The 17,486-nt window shown below is 35.7% G+C and overlaps 1 protein-coding gene across 1 annotated transcript in view; it reads right to left on the reverse strand.

The window, feature by feature from the left end:
- The window catches only part of LOC135209175 (mucin-17-like), a 48,818-nt gene extending 43,323 nt beyond the window's left edge, over positions 1–5,495 (reverse strand). The window contains exon 1 of the mRNA XM_064241853.1: positions 4,586–5,495. The gene's annotated coding sequence lies outside the window, so the exon portion shown is untranslated. The remainder of the gene's footprint in view (positions 1–4,585) is intronic.
- Positions 5,496–17,486: the final 11,991 nt, after the last annotated feature.

A 17,486-nucleotide genomic window follows, 5' to 3' on the forward strand; every position in this document is an offset into this window, starting at 1 on the left:
TCAGCCGTGAGGTTATGAGGAATGTGCCTTTAATATATATTTTGACATTAAAAAGCGCCCTCATACTCTTGCAGAATTTGGGTCAGTAGGAAAATGAAATCGACGAAAAAATTAGAAAAGATAAAGAGATAAACCACAATCACGTCTCGCGAAAATCTTTATAAAAAAAAACTTTTCAAACTTAGAGGGAAAAAAGTGTCAGGTGAGATTTTTCGTCAATTTCTATTAAAAAGACTGATCATTTTTTCTATATTGAATATGACTCATTTTGTCGAAAGAAATGGCGCACACTATAATGACAAGATATGAAAGTAAGTGTTCCAAGCATGTGCCACTCGTTCGTGCCTTCAAGCGCTTGAGGAGTATCAAGTGTCATTTGTACGTGATATACCAGACAAAAAAAAAATCAAAATAAAAGAAGAATGGTTGCGGAAGGTTTTGTGATTTTTTTTTACTTACGAAGGGCTATTTACTTATATAAACAGTAGCACTTTTATTATTTGATTCGTGTGTTTACTTTATTATAGAGCTTGAATGCTGAGCATTCATGTTAAATAAATACGCTTATATATATATATATATATATATATATATATATATATATATATACATATATATAATATATATTGTATGTGTGTATGTGTATGGCTATCTGTCACATACACATCCATGACTTATTTTCACATTCACAAAATCCTAAGCCACAAATATCGTTTGGTATCGAATTTACTATGCCTCGTGAATAACTTAACAAAAGGAGAATTACAACTAATAAGTGACTCTACCCAGCTCAGGATTCGAACCTGGCCCTCTGGAGAGAGAGAGAGAGAGAGAGAGAGAGAGAGAGAGAGAGACTCAGATATCCCCTTTTTATATCCCAGTGAGAGACAGACATCTGCTCAGTGACTGAAATTCTCTCAGCAAATAAAGACCTTCACCGCTAAGAGAAAAAGCAGGTGTTCCGCCCATTACCTCCTCATTCCCGAAGGCAAACCTTCCCTGAGGTCACATCTCCCTTGGAGGTGCAAAAAGATCCGCCGAGGAAAAGAGAAACATTAAAAAAAAAAAAGTCGACAATTGTCGAACGGATCTGTATATGCCGCGTCCGTCGCCCGCAGGGCTACCCAAGATGGCGCATGCTTTCGAAGAAATTTTTGCATTTGGAAGGGGGAAAAAAATGCGCCTAGAAAGCTTGAAAAAGAAAGTTTAAGCTTCACTTTTTCCGGTATTGCTGGTAATTAGGAGGAATTTCGTTAGGAAGAACTGTCATTTAAAATAACTAATGATTTCCCAGACTCGTAGGAAAGATTTAAGAAGAAGATAATGGACAAAGAGAAATTGAGCTGTAGCGGTATTTATTGCTTGCATACTATTAACACCTGTGGGAGAAGTAATAATTACGTTGGTCGGTAGTTTAACTCAGCAATTTCTCTTGTTTTCACTTCTCTAATTGTCTTTTAGTTTTGAATGCATTTGTTTAATTTATCATATATATATAAATATATATATATATATATATATATAATATATATATATATATATATATATATTATATATATATATATATATATACATATACATATATAAATATATATATATATATTATTTATTTATATTATAAAAATATATATATATATAATGTATAATATATATTATATATATATATATATATATATATATATATGTATATTATATATATTATATATATATATATATATATATATATAATCTAATAGCGAAAGCTGGCGTGTTAACCAACATGAATGACTCTTTAGAGATTAAATTGGACATTAAGATACCACCTAACACGCAAGAAATCTACTTCGGTTTCACCAGACCTTGGCACCTGGTCGGTTTCGTAACTGACGAGGACTAAACAGGATTCGGTCTCGTTATCATGGCTCCTCAGGCTTCCAGAGGCAATCCAGGAGGGCTCCAGTTTTTCCAGAATTCTCATTTCCAGCGAAGAGAACGGAAGTTACATCCAGCATGGCTTCTTCATAGATGTTCTAGTTGGTATTAATTATAATCAGATCCGTCATTGTTCCACTAAGTAGTTCTAATAGATTATTTTTCATTTTTTTAATATTCAAATTATTTTTCAAGGTTTCCTGAACGGCCCAATGAAATGTATTTCTTAAGCCTCCTCTGGGGCTTATAATTACTTAGCAAATTGTTGAAATCTTTCTTGGGGTGTTAAGTGACTTTGATGAATACTTTATAGCGACCTAGCAGAATATCTAGGTCAATTTTAGCGGAGGTCCTCAATGAACTTCCAAGGTATGAATCAAACAAAGATTTCTTTCAGTTCTCTTCTGAAGATGGAAAAAGAAATCCCGAACAATATTACTAAGTATAACTTGTTTACTTGTAATTGAGTTTTAAGTAAAATACTATGTAAGTACAATTGAGTTTTAAGTAAAATACTATGTAGATACTTACAAGTAAACACGCTATACTCAAGTAATCTAAATACTATGTAAATACTTACAAGTAAACAAGTTATACTCAGGAATCTTGTGGGTTTCTTTGTCCAACTTCGAAGATATCTTATGTTCTTTGACCTTCCAAAATAGAAGCCAGGAGGACCTGGCAATATGGAGACTGTCTAGATACGATTCTGATTAGCTAGAATGACCGTAAAATTAAACAAAGTCCACCATTGGAACCACACCGGAGAATTAAACGTAAGTATTTAGATTTCGGCGGAAATATTGAAGGTAGAGCCGTCACAGTGAGAGCTTCCAGGCGTGAACGCTTGAGAGACATTGGTCGGTAACTTCACATTTTCTCACGTCAATGAAGACTTTCGGCTGCTAATGGGTTGGTTACTCCTCTCTCCCTCTCTCTTTTGTTTGTAAGTGTCTCTCTCTTGCATGTTTCTTTAACACTTTTTTATAATGTTTACTTATATTTCTTCGAAACCTTACTTATCCCAAAACTCATCGTAGACATAATCTCAAAAAACTCTCATGTATAGTCGGTTCCATTTTCATGATATATATATATATATATATATATATATATATATATATATATATATATATATATATATATATATATATATATATACTTCAGTTATTTACCAATAGATATATCTAATTCATAGGATTTTACCATTCTAGTTTCTAACGGCAAATGTCTTTCTTCAGCACATCTGTGAACATTTTAATATCAACGTTAGAGTTCAAAAATGGCTATTTAGCTTAAGGCCGTTATATTTAGCTAGATTAAATCAAGATTACAAATCCCGTATCCTGTCGATTAAATCACTTTATCCATAACGGGAACAACTCTTGAGTTTTAGTTTTCTTTTTCGTCCTCCGCACTTTTTCTGTCCGCCCTCACATCTCAAAAACTACTGAGGCTAGAGCGCTGCAAATTGCTATGTTGATCATCCACCCTCCAATCATCAAACATACCAAATTGCAGCCCTCTAGCCTCAGTAGTTTTTATTTTATTTAAGGCTCAAGTTAGCCATAATCATGCGTCTGTCAACGATATAGGACGGGCCACCACCGAGCCTTGGTTAAAGTTTAAGGGGCGTGGCTCGTACAGCATTATACCGAGACCACGGAAAGATAGGTCTATTGTCGGAGGCCTTATCATACGATGTACAGAAAACTCGATTGCTCGGAAGAAACTTCGGCGCATTTTTTAATCGTTTCTTCTTCTTCCTACTTCTGTTTGTCTTCTGTTCTCATTCTATCTCAATTTACCATCTGTCACTCTCGTTTTCTATTATATTTGTCTGGTCTTTTCTTATATGAAGAGAATTTTGGATAACACGACAAATATTCTACAACATACAAATTGATTGGTCTGTTTGAGAGTTTTTTTATACAGAAAATATAATAACACTAGATCTTAGAATTGCTTTTTGAATTAACATAATGGATAAACGGCTTTAAGGTTCTGCTTTCTTAATACACTCCTACACACACACATACTCACACACACACACACACACTATATATATATATATATAATATATATATATATATATATATATATATATATATATATATATATATATATACACACACACACCTTACCGAGAAAAAGGAAACTACAACATATAAATAAACACACATACAATAAACTGTCATTTGCATGACGAAAACAGCTCTATAACTGCGAACTTTATTTTTATTTGAAGCAAATATGGACTTTTCATTCATCTGGACCGCATGAATTATTATAATGGTCTGAGGGACTGTTCTTGTGAAATGTGTCCTTAACATAATCTTTTTTTCTTTTTTTAATGAAATAATAGGTTATTAAAGGGATTAACAATAATAATAATAATAATAATAATAATAATAATAATAATAATAATAATAAAATAATAAAGGGAAAAATTAGCCAAGACTACGAGACAAAAGATATACCAGAAATAATAATAATAATAATAATAAATAATAATAATAATAATAATAATAATAATAATAAGGGGAAAATTAGCTAAGACTACGAGACAACAGAGATACCAGGCATAATAATGATAATAAACGTTCAGACTATTAATATAACCCAGCCAAACTTGGTCGCTACTAATTCAGACAAAATCAAACATCACACTTACCGTTAACCGCACAAAATCCCGACGTTGGTTCTGCAGATGTCGACACAGCTCCAAAATACCTACGTCGAACACAAAGTTATTCTCTGGGTACGGTCGTGGGGCGGGACTTGGTATACCGTGGCGTCGTGCAAGGGAGTAACCCGAGGTTATAACTGTACTACCTTCTTCTGCCGGGCAGGAGGAGAAACTGTGGGGGGGCCTGTGCCGTCCGTCGGCAGCCGATCGAGACAAAACGGCTTGAAACTGTGAAGATTCCGTGCGGTGGTTCGTGGACACGCGCCGAGAATTTGGAGCAACTCGTAGCTCAGGGCACGAGCTCCAAGGATACGACGACACTTACTATATAACCTGTTCGGAAAAGTAGTTTGTTCCCGATAAGTAAGGTGGAACGCGTTGTCTATTAGTCTTGGTTCGTAGTACTAGTCTTTAAATTTAGTCTGTCGTCAAGTTCGTAGTACTAGTCTTTAAGTTAGACTGCCATCAGTTCGTAGTACTAGTCTATAGATCTTCGAAAGCTGTCACACGGGACAAACGAATATTGATACGAGATCTGTCACATCAGAATTTCCCCCAAAAAATCTTTGTTTTCCTTATCAGTGCACGGGTTCAATATATCTACGTAAAACTTACAAAGCAACTTTCCTCAAAGCACAAATCACTCGGTCTACAACTAGAATCGGGCTGAGACGCAGATTCTTTCACAGTTACAGCGACGACAGCGGCGCGATTCGAGCGCTCTGGAGTTCTCAGAGGGAAAATAGGAAGAAGAAGAAGAAGAGGAGGGGGATTAGGAAAGAGGTGCGCGCGCAAGAGACCATCTGCAGCAGCAGCAGCAACGGCAGAAGAAACCTGCAGTACAGAGAGACTGGAACGGGATCCGAAACGTTGTTTGTCGAAGGCTCCGGACGCGATCACTGCGAACAGAATCGCCTCGCTCCTTACTCTTAAGATCCATGCTCACGTGGGCGGGAAAAAACGGGGACGTGGGCGGGGGTTGAGATGGGTGGTAGGGGGGAAATGATGTATACCTCTGAGAGGGGGAGGGGACGGCTTGTTTTGTATGTTGGGAGGGGGAGTCCTTCTTCCTTTTGGCTGATGAGTAGTTCACCTCATTCGGTGGATTACAGACTTTCTCCTAAGTTGCGCGCATGCGCGCTGCTGCTACGGCGCGTGAATATTCCTGGATGGTAATATATATATATATATATATATATATATATATATATATATATATATATATATATATATATATATATATGATGAAGATAAGCCACATCTCCCGTAGTGAAAAATATCCAAGAATGAATTTCCTTACATATTTCAATTATGCCCAAATGTGCACCGATGTTTTTAATTATTATTATTATTATTTATTATTTATTATTATTATTATTATTATTATTATTATTATTACATGTTTAGCGGCCACCCATGACAAGTCATAGCTCCCTGGAAAACTAGATAAATGTATATATTCGTTCCTTGATGATGTGTCTTAGTAAAGACGAAAGCGCTTGGATACCTGCCCATCATTTTCCTGAGGTAATCGCTTATTTAATGAAGTCACGTCCACCTACTGTGATTTTTTTTTAAAGTATATATATATATATATATATATATATATATATATATATATATATATATATATATATATATATGCGTGCATTTACCGACTTGTTAGTGTACGTAATTGCATATTTTCTATTTTGGTATATATTCAATATTGTCGTTTATTCAAGCTGACGAATTCCTTCGAATATCCAAGATCAAAGACTGACGAAGAAGAAGATGAAGAAGAAGAAAGGAAAACGGCCCAAAATACACTACGGATTTCTTCATGCAAAATGATCTTAACGAGACCACAGAACTCCATTAATAGACTCTCACCTGAGGTATTCGTTATCAATTCCTCAGCTGTGGAGTGAAAATGGGAGCGAGACGAAGCTAAAGAAGTTGGCCAGCTGGTCGAAAGGACATGAAGAGTCGATGAAGAATAAAAAGGCAAGGAGCACTGTAGGCAATGGGACGAAGCAAATAGCCTCGAGGCAACAGATTGTATAGGAATCAGTTTAGGAATTGGCTTAATGATACCAGGTCTCCTTGAGATCCATTACCGCTCTTGTCAGATTCCTAAATCCTGTTACAAGTGTCAGCACTGGTCATGGGAGGTCAACAGCCAACGGCATCAACTGAGATTGGTTGATGGTCACCTGTCCGCGTACTGACCAGACTCAAAGTTACTCGATCATATTTGCTTTAAATTCGTTAATTTATTCAAGGGAATATTTGTAATGTAACCCTCAGCCGCGCCCGTGAAACCTTCAGTCTCGGCTCGGTGGTTGCCTGTGCTATAGAGTCGCCAGATCCACAATCATGGCTAAATTTAACCTTGAATAAAATGAAAATCATTGAGGCTAGAGGGCTGCAATTTGGTGTGTTTGATGACTGGAGGGTGGATGATCAACATCCCAGTTTACAGCCCTCTAGCCTCAGTAGTTTTTAAGGTCTGAGGGCGGAGAGGAAAAGTGCCGACGGATAGATAAATAGTTATTGCGAAGGTGCAGTTGGACTGTGTAATCATCAGAGGCATGAGGCTTCAGGAGGAATAACATTTTCAAAAGCATTTGTTTCAAGAAATGCAAGAAAGGATCAATTCAAAGATACGACTTTTATTTGAAGCTATACATTAGAGGTCAGGAACAAAAGGAAACTTATAGAAATGAACTGAAAGTGGCCAAGAAATAAAATTAAAAAAAAAAAGCTCGCATATCATATTTTGTACGTACATAAGAACATACATATTTTGAATTGTAGTGATCTACAGTAAGATGTTCGTCTGACCAGTACATCATATCATACAAAGCGCCTCAGTGGCGTGGTTGGTTTGGTATTTGCTTCTCATCTCGGTGGTCGCAGATTCGATTCCCGGCCATTCCATTGAGGAGTGAGAGATGTGTGTATTTCTGGTGATAGAAGTTCACTCTCGACGTGGTTCGGAAGTCACGTAAAGCCGTTGGTCCCGTTGCTGAATAACCACTGGTTCCGTGCAACGTAAAAACACCATACAAACATATCATACAAAAACAAAATGAACAGACACTATTTCTCCTTCTGAAGTTATCATGAGTTTAGCATCAGCCAACTGATAATAATCATCAATCACGTAGATACATCCATGAAAAGATAACGATCTTATGTCACTTCCTTTCGGATGATAAGTTCTTGAAAGAAATCCTTTCTAAATAATAGGTGAAATATGTAGGCATTACTTATGTTCTTAACAGCATGCCTTCGGCCCCTAGCTGCAACACCTTTCGTTCATTTTACTGTACCTTCTTTCATATTCCCTGTCTTCCATCTCACTATCCACCCTCTCCTTACAATTGATTCATAGTGTAACTGCTTTGAGGTTTTCTTGTCAATTTCCGTTTCAGTGCTGAATGACCTCATAGCTCCCAGCGCTCGACCTTTGGCCTAAATTCCATATTCAATTTAGACACGGAAAGACCAAAGCTATTATCATAACATTCCATGATTCTGCCTCCCCTGATATCATTCTTAAAACTGTAAATATAATCCATGGCCAAAGCACCTTATGGTACTTTAAAACGAATTATTGAAGGTCACACTGACCAAGAAATATTCGACTTTCAATTAAGCTGGAAACTCCCTCTAAAGACAACGATGCAAGTTGACCTCCGGACGCGCAAGAAGTTCTGGAAAGATTTCCAGAGCCAATAAAACGGTCTTGAAGATTTCACTGAGCGCACTCGAAAGACTTTCTAATCTTTTCGCTCTCGCCTCTATTTCTGCTTGCTGCTGCTTTGGTGCCAAGACTTACAAATAAGTGAAAAAATCGACTTTTCTGTCCGGTGGTGGCTTCAGCCAAGGCCCACGAAACTCTTAGCCGCGGCCCCCAAAACTCAGTCACGGTCCGGTAGTGGCCTATATTGTTGGTACCTATAGCACTGCCAGAAGTACGATTATGGCTAACTTTAACTTTAAATAAAAAAAAACCACTGAGGATAGAGGGCTGCAACTTGGTATGTTTGATGACTGGAGGGTGGATGATCAACGTGCCAATTTGCAGCCCTCTAGCCTCAGCAGTTTGTAAGATCCGGGGGCGGACGGACAAAGCCGGCACTATAGTTTTCTTTTACAGAAAACTGAAACGGTCCTGAAGATCTTCCCGAGCACTCTCAAGAGCCCTTTTCCCAGTCATGTCTGTTTCTTCTGGTTAATGGCAAGATCGATGACTTCAGGACGCACAAAGAACCCAAGGGCTCAGGGAGACTCGATCCCAGGGCATGCCCTGGACCCCACTTAGTGGGCATATACCCGGGGAGAATCGATTAGCCTCGCTGTTTGCCCAGCAAATAATAAGGCAATTCGCATTGCCTCCTCGCCTACTAACCTTTGCCCATTCTCTCTCTCTCTCTCTCTCTCTCTCTCTCTCTCTCTCTTTCTCTCTCTCTCTCTCTCTCTCTCTCTCTCTGGCTAGTTTGCTCTAAACGGTTCGGCCCCTATCTGCGTGCCCTAGTGGCTCAATGCGATAGAAGGATAGGTGAGGAATGTAGCGAAGAGAATGTAAATATAAAATTTCAATTCTGATTAAAGCAGAGCTAACAGCAGCATTAAAAACGCATTTGAAGAAGACGACATCGTGTCGAGAGAAATCATTATAAATTCACACTTACCTTGATATTTATTAAGTTCCAGAGGGTTTAAAAGGGATGCTTTAGAGGCCCTTACGCTGGAGAACCAATTCTTTATTTTTCGAATGAATTCTTGAAGCTGAAATATAATGTTTAGTATAAATAGACATATTTGATGATTTTCATTTTTTTTCTTCAGCTGTGTCAAACGTTATAATGTAAACAATTTTACATTAATTTTGTACGGCTAGAAATAAGTAAAGAAATACGTCGAAGTTTCTTCTGAGCAATCTAGTTTTCTGCACAACGAATTAATGCTGTATAAAATTATCAGCTACGATCGGCAGGGCTTCATTTGCTCCCTAGATGCTGTAGAGTGAGGGTGCGTCTCACGCCTCCGGGAAGTGCTGCCAGACGCATGATCCATGGCTAACTTTAACCGTAAATAAAGTAAAATCTACTGAGGCTAGAGGACTGCAATTTGGTATGTTTGATGATTGGAGGGTGGATGATCAGCAAACCAATTTGCAGCCCTCTATCCTAACTAGTCTTTTAGATCTGAGGGCGGACAGAAAAAGTACGGACGGACAGACAAATACAATAGTTTCCTTTTACAGGCAGCAAAAAAGGATCACTTGAGGGAGAGAATGAATGACGAAAAGGGAACATCGAAAATTAAGAACTGGCAGCAAAGATGGCGGCGATGAAAATCGTCTTCCAAAAAGGCGCATCAGACTGAGCAGTTCCGAGAACTGGAAAACTGGAACCGTTCGGTTCTGTCCAGTTCGTGCGACGAGCACGACTGGTTTCCAGGGAGAAACGAGTAAGAAAAATGCTTAGGTACGACAATGGACGAAACGCACAATAATCGTTATAACATCTATTCAGCACTTCTTAGACACAATAAAACCCATCTACAACAAACGATTGTAGATTTTTAGAAGAGTAGAGTGATAATAATAAATATTATTATTATAATCATATTATTATTGTTGTATTGGAGAAACAAATCCACAGTTATGTATGGATAGAAAATTATTCAAAAAAATAAAACTAAACAGAGAGCTTTCTGGAATCTATGGCTGAGTTTCTCCGTCGTTCTATTTTATTATACATTTTGCCTTTTGCAGAATCTGTCTCCTTATGCAGTTTACTGTCTACGAAATCGTAATGTTTAATTACAATTCTTTTGCCCCAGTTCACAGGTTGGAATATATATATATATATATATATATATATATATATATATATATATATATATATATATAATGGGGTATGGGATGGATACTTATACAAAGCCATTATTTCTTAATGTGCTGAAGCATCAATGTTCCGATATTCATATACATAACTCTATATGTCTTCGTTATAGATGTTTGTTATCACTGCAACGACAAAAGCAGCAAACAAAGAAAGGTTCTTTTGTTTCAATTTATTTTCATCTAAAGAAAACAAAAGAGCGCTTTTTGTTGACAAAACCACTAGTGCTGGTCTTGACGATGACCTAGACTTAGTACTAGTGGTTCAGCCCATCAACAACATAATCAAGAATCGCATATATAACGGCCCCTGTCATGAAATAAATTATGAATTCTTGGTAACAAATGCTCTGTCAACCACTGGAAAAGTCTATGAACAAAGGAGCGTCGGAAAGCGCAGTTTGTTTACGCTCCGCCTGTTTTTTAAGGAGCTTAAAAAGCTACGATAATGAAGGAGACGGCGCTGCGTGATTCTGATACACTGTTGCCAATTAGTAAGCGTCTTCTCTCAAAACTGGGTATAAGTGAAATTAGCGTATCTATTTGTACTATGTATAAATAAATATTAGATCAATTTTATCATTATAGCATTACTATGACAACTAGAATTCATGGAAACAGTTTGTAAAGACATCGGAGTACTTGTCAAGTTCCATTAAGTTGGTAACGATGGCCACATCGAGGGGGTACGGGCTTAAATCAACAATAGGATTGGTCGATTAATGTTAAAAGCGCGAACTTGGAGGGGCTACGAACCCAAAAACATTAGCATAGGTCGATTAATAGTTCAGGACAAAGCAGACTTAATTCCTTATATTGGCTGTATTTCTTCTTTGATGATTATTCGGTAAGTTGAGCCGACAATTCATGATGAATAATGTATATAAAATCTATGTTTCTTGAATCATGTTTTATTTGTCCATGCGTATGTTTGACACACACTTTAATACATACTACGCGGCATTGTGGGAGATGTCTTAAAAACTCAAGGCGGAAATTGTCAAGTGCTCAAGCATCTATGCATCACTTATCCTAGTGATCTTAGGCATAACGTGTGTGTATGTATATATATATATATATATATATATATATATATATATATATATATATATATATATATATAGGTACTTGTATATACTGTATATACATATTGTGGGAAATTTGTTTCACTCAGTGTGAAGATTGAAGGAATATACTCTACAGAATTACGAGGGTAATAGTAAATTGTATAAAACGGGCTGTTAAGCACACAATTCTTCCGTGCTCCTAACGTGTTTTCAGACTTGTGCCAGAAAATCCAAAGGATTAATAATTGCTTTGTAAGTTTAAGTAGGCTAGTTAAATTCAGGTACGAGTAATTTAGGTAAATGCAATTAATCTAATAAGGACTATGAATAAATTAAACCAAGGCCATAAAATTCCCAGGGCAGTTCAGTTTGGTCCCAGAATTCTATTAAGTTTTGACCCGGTTAAAGTAAAATTAAAGTAAACTAATCCCCAACAGTAATGCTAAGTAAACAGACAGACCTAACTGACTAAATTTTCTACTACGCCCATGTAATTATATAAACCCCTGTAAAATGGTTCAATCTGAGTCTATGCCTAATTAATTCTCACAAACTCCAATATTACAATAGCCTAACTACGTAAAAGGGTTCAAAATTTAGTTAAGGTAAAGAAAACAGTATATTACGTCTTAAATAAGTAATTTAAGTTAAATAAGTAAGTTAAACGTTAAAAGACGAAACCGCTTCCTAACGAAATGACCGTTGGCTCAAATCAGCCGTCCAATAATGGCGGTCTAGCCTTTGTGGAAAATTGGTATGTTGACCTACCTTAAAGTTAACCCGGTTTGGAGACACACCTCTTAATTCACTCCTAAACTAAAAACAAATCCTATATATTTAATCAGCAAACCCAGCAACCTCTAATTACATTCGTGGAAATAAATTGGTACGTTGACAAGAAATGTTATCTTACTCACCGAATTTTCCGACGACAGATCAGTGTGAATGGCCGTTTTAAGTTTTGGTTCCAGATAAGGATTCGGATAGGATATGGGTTAGGATGGGTACAAACAGGAAAGGAGATCTTACAAACTAATTATCTTAAGGGTTATTAATTTCTTAAACCCTACACTACGTAAATTAAACTCAAGACGAAGTTGACGAAACAAGTTGTCGCCCGTCTACCAGTGCTTTCTGTTTGAACGAGCCCCAAAAACCCGCGCTCGACCTTATATATAAAGCCTATGTCAGGTCAATGGTTCTTATCACTCCCTAAATCAATTAAATAATTTCTTAAATAATTTGAAGGGACAGTTAAATCTATTTATTAAATCTATCTATAAATATTTTAAATGCTAAGTAAAATTAATCAGATTATTTAAAATATAATATCATAATTTCTGCAGAGCTTATACTAAAGAAAATGGGGTATAGTTATTTTATAGCTCTTGGCAGTGACTTCGTTAAAGGTTAGAAAATGGATATGTACAAATAAATTTACAACATATATATATATAAATATATATAGTATATATATATATTATGATATATATATACTATATATATATACACGTATAAATATATAATGATTATATAGTATACTTATATAGATAATTATTATATATATAGAATATAAAATAATATATAGTTATAAATATATCATTATAAATATAGTTATATATATATATATATATATATATATATGATATATATATATATATATATATCTATATAGTATATATATCATATATATAGTTATATATATTATATTATATACATAAGTATATATTATATCATATTATATAAAATATATATATATATATATTCATATTATATAGTTATATATTATATAAATATGTTAATATATATTATTTTAATACATATTATATATATATTTCTATATATATATTCTATATATAGTATTCTGTATTTCATTTATAAATAAATAGTTTATATATATTTATATATATATATATACATATGAATAACTTGATCACGAAGTATATAAAACGTGATGCTATGTATAAATAAAGGTTTTTGCCACGGAGAAAAAAATGAAAGGGGAGAGAGCCAAGAACTTTCGGTCTAGTACGACCCTTTACTTGTGGCTAAGTAAAGGGTCGTACTAGTTCTTGGCTCTCTCGCCTTTCATTTTTTTCCTCCGTGGCAAAAACCTTTATTTAGATATATATATATATATATATATATATATATATATATATATATATATATATATACGTATGTATGTATGTATATATGTAAATATGTATATATAATATTCATGATATATGTATATATATACATAAAAGTTCTGACAACATGTATGTATGTATGCGTGTGTGTGTGTGTTCAAGCAATTAAGATGCCAATTCTGATTGGCTGGATTTTATTCGTGGGAGGAGCCAACAGGTGATAAAACAAAGCCACCAGCGAATCACATCCACGCGCCGAATGGATGATAATTTTTTTCAAAGAATTCGGCGCGACAATAGATTCGGTTAATTGAGCTCTGGCCTCTCTGCAGTAGTCTCCTGCAGAGGACCGCGGAGGAAGAGCGTTCCACTACGGCAGGAGTCCTTTGTCAAGAGGGTGAGTTCATTTATCTCTCTCTCTCTCATATATACACCTATAATATTCATATCTCTCTCTCTCTCTCTCTCTCTCTCTCTATACGCTCATGATCTTAGTAAATTTAAATAGTTACATCAGATACTTTTCGTATTAGAGGGTAATTTCTCTCTCTCTCTCTCTCTCTCTCTCTCTCTCACTCTCTCTCTCTTCTCTCTTCTCTCTCTCTCTCCTCATATATATATATATATATATAATTAATATATATTATATATATATATAATATATATATATATTACGATATCTATATTATATATATATTCAAAACGGTGTGTGTTATGTATATCTATAAAAATAGTTTTTGCACATCTTCCACATGTTTCAATCACCTACTCATTCTGTATCACTGAATTTTTTTGCAAATTTTATTTTATCTTTCTTCAACAGGGTCCGAATGTCGTTGGCAAAAATGGCTGCTTGCAGAGTTATTGTCTTTGGTAAGATGACAACGATACAACAGTGTTAATAAGACTTAGAAGAGTCGTTTTCTTAACACATGAAAGATTGCCTTAGATAAATGAGAGGGGCTGCATAACTGGTATATATATATATATATATATATATAATATATATATATATATATATATATATATATATATATATATATATATATATATATATATACATATAAAACGTTCTAAGATAAGGTGTTTACTAGAGCAGATTCACATCGACCGTGCATTTGATGTCTACGCCAGTCCCTTACGACGCTCCTGATTGGCTGTTGATAAGCCAATCACAAGGCAGGAAAATTCGAAGTCTTTCTCGAGAGTTCACATAGGCAGTGTGTATCTTCCACCTCTCTTGAGGAATACGTCTTTCAAAAGTATCTCTCAGTAGAGGTGGAACATACATCCTGCCTATGCGAACTCTCTCGAGAGAGACTGGGAGTTTCCAGCCTTGAGAATGGCTTATCAACAGCCAATTAGGAGCGTCGTAAGGGACTAGGCTAGACGTTAAATGCACGGTTGATGTGAATCTACTATAGTAGCTCGGACAACAGAAGACTACTATAGGAGGAAGTATATACATCTCAAGTGGTCCTTAAATACATTTATTGCTACGTTTCAGAACACAAAGGTTTCATCTTCAAGCTATAAAGACAAAAAAAGCAATAAAATTAACATCAAAAGCGCTAAAATACAAATACAAGGCACAATACAGTTTATAAATAACAAAAGTAAAACCAGTTGTAGCAGAACCAACCACCAAGAGAGAAAGGAAGGTCGGAAGTCAGGAGGAACCATCCAGAAATGACAAAAAAAGGCAACAGTTCACATAAGGTAAAGAGTTGTCGAGGAAGACTGCTCAGTGTTCAATTAAAGAACAACTGTTTAATAAACAAGGACTCCAGGATTGTCAATAACTCGCCCCTCGGTGCGTCATAATTTCAAAATCATTTTATCGTATATCTTGTCAGCACTTATTGGCGTGTTGTCTGATGTTGGAAAATTCAGGATTAGCCAAGCAATTTTGTTACCTGTTCGATAGCGAACTCCGCTAACGCCCTTATGGCAATCAATTCAGACCCTATGAAACCTCTGTGTGGATCCCACGGAAGTCCCTAGATTACATCTAGGCCAATTAAACTTGCATACAACACTTGGCACGCGTTAGCCATCGAACTGGTAACATACTTGCGATTCCTGAATGTTCTAACGTCACACAAAACGCCAATAAGTACAGACATATTAGTACGATACAATGATTTTGAGCGCCTCAGTGTCGTGGTCGGTTTGGTCTTGGACTACCACCGCGGTGGCCGCCAGTTCGATTCTCGAACCTCAGTTCCTCGCTGGACGAGTGGTTTTCGCGCTCGGCTGCCAATCCGGCGGTCCGAGGTTTAATTCCCGGCTCGGCCAACGCGGAATCAGAGGAATTTATTTCTGGTGTTAGAAATTCATCTCTCGATATAGTGTGGTTCGGATCCCACAATAAGCTGTAGGTCCCGTTCCCAGGTGACCAATTGGTTCCTAGCCAAGAAAAATATCTAATCCTTCGGGCCAGCCCTAAAAGAGAGCTGTTAATCTGTTCAGTGGTCTGATAAAACTAAGATATACTCTCTAACATCGCACAAAACGCCAATAAGTTCAGGCATAATGTACGATACAAAGATTTTGAGCGCCTCAGTGGCGTGGTCGGTTTGGTCTTGGACTACCACCTCGGTGGCCGCCAGTTCGATTCTCGGGCATTCCATTGACGAGTCAGAGATGTGTATTTCTGGTGATAGAAGTTCACTCTCGACGTGGTTCGGAAGTCACGTGAAACCGTTGGTCCCGTTGCTGAATAACCACTGGTTCCATGCAACGTCAAAACATGCAAACAAACAAACAAAGATTTTGAAATTGGGACGGTCACCGATTGGCGAGCTATTGACAACCCTGGGTCCTTGTTTATTAAACAGTTGTTCTTCAATTGAATAACTTGTTCCTCAGTTGAACACTGAACAGTCTTCCTCGACAACTCTGTACCTTACGTGAACTTTTGCCTTTTTGGTCATTTCCAGTTTGTTCCTTACTACTTCCGTCCGTCCTTTCTCTCTTAATGGTTGTTGCTTCTACTACAACTAGTTTTAATTTTGTTATTTATTATAAAGTGTGTTATGTCTGGTATTTGTATTTTAGCACTTTTGATGTATTATGTCTGGTATTTGTATTTTAGCACTTTTGATGTTAATTTTATTGTTTTCTGTCTTTATAGCTTTAAAATAAAACTTTTGTGTTTTGAAACGTGGCAATAAATGTATTTTGAGGACCACCTGAGATGTATGCTTTCTCCTATAGCAGTCTCATTATATATATATATATATATATTATATATATATATATATATGTAGTATATATATATCATATATACATATATATATACACATATATATATATAGATGCTTAAAAAATCACAGTAGATGCACAGTAGATCCAAGCGCTTTCGTCTTTATTCAGACATCGTCAAGGAGCTACTTGACGATGTCTGAATAAAGACGAAAGCGCTTGGATTCCTGTCTATCATTTCCCGTGGTATTCGCTTATATATATATATATATATATATATATATATATATATATATATATATATTACTATAAATGCATGCGTTTACAAGTATGTATATATACACTCGCTTTTAGACAAAAGATCTATACATATATATATACATATGTATATAGTATATATATATATATATATGTGTGTGTATAATATATATATATTATATATAATATATACATATAAATATATAGTATATTATGTGTGTGTAATATATATATACATATCCTATAAATTCGTGTGAGTACAATTATGCATATATACACTCGTTTTTAGACAAAAGATATCAATTTTATTTTTCAGCTATCAT

The sequence above is a fragment of the Macrobrachium nipponense genome, chromosome 37, assembly GCF_015104395.2.
Source record: "Macrobrachium nipponense isolate FS-2020 chromosome 37, ASM1510439v2, whole genome shotgun sequence".
Taxonomy (NCBI): domain Eukaryota; kingdom Metazoa; phylum Arthropoda; class Malacostraca; order Decapoda; family Palaemonidae; genus Macrobrachium; species Macrobrachium nipponense.